Raw genomic sequence first — 486 nt, 5'->3', positions numbered from 1 at the left:
TCGGTAACAGAGTAAACACACCAGAGAATCAAAAGCCCACGATCAAAACAATCCCTAGCACTGCAAAGGATGTGCAACGGTGTTGCATGGAAGTCTTTTGTTCTCTTGACAGCCAATCGGCTCAAAGAGAATTTTGTTGGCACAATGGATGTGGTCTACGCCTTGAAACTTCAAGGTCGTAGCGGTTATGGCTTCAGCGACTAGAGAATCACAGAAACCTTAATAAACTCATTAACGACTCCTTTAGGAGCCAGCAATGTTTGAAAAAGCGTGAATAGCAACAATTATAATGAAACTTTAAACTCTGGTGGTTTTTATACGTGTAAAAGAGGTCGAAGGGCCGTTTTATTTTGTCATTTGTCAACTGTCATGAGAGGAAATATCTTATCCGTTAAATAAAGTTGAAAGATTTGTTTTGCTTGACAACGGAGTAAATACACCAGGAAATCAAAAGCCTCCCATCGAGAAAACGCCGCGCCCTGCAAA

Source organism: Stylophora pistillata, chromosome 14 (genome assembly GCF_964205215.1).
Source record: "Stylophora pistillata chromosome 14, jaStyPist1.2, whole genome shotgun sequence".
In the NCBI taxonomy this organism is placed as follows: Eukaryota; Metazoa; Cnidaria; class Anthozoa; order Scleractinia; family Pocilloporidae; genus Stylophora; species Stylophora pistillata.
Note: the sequence above shows the minus strand (reverse complement) of the source record.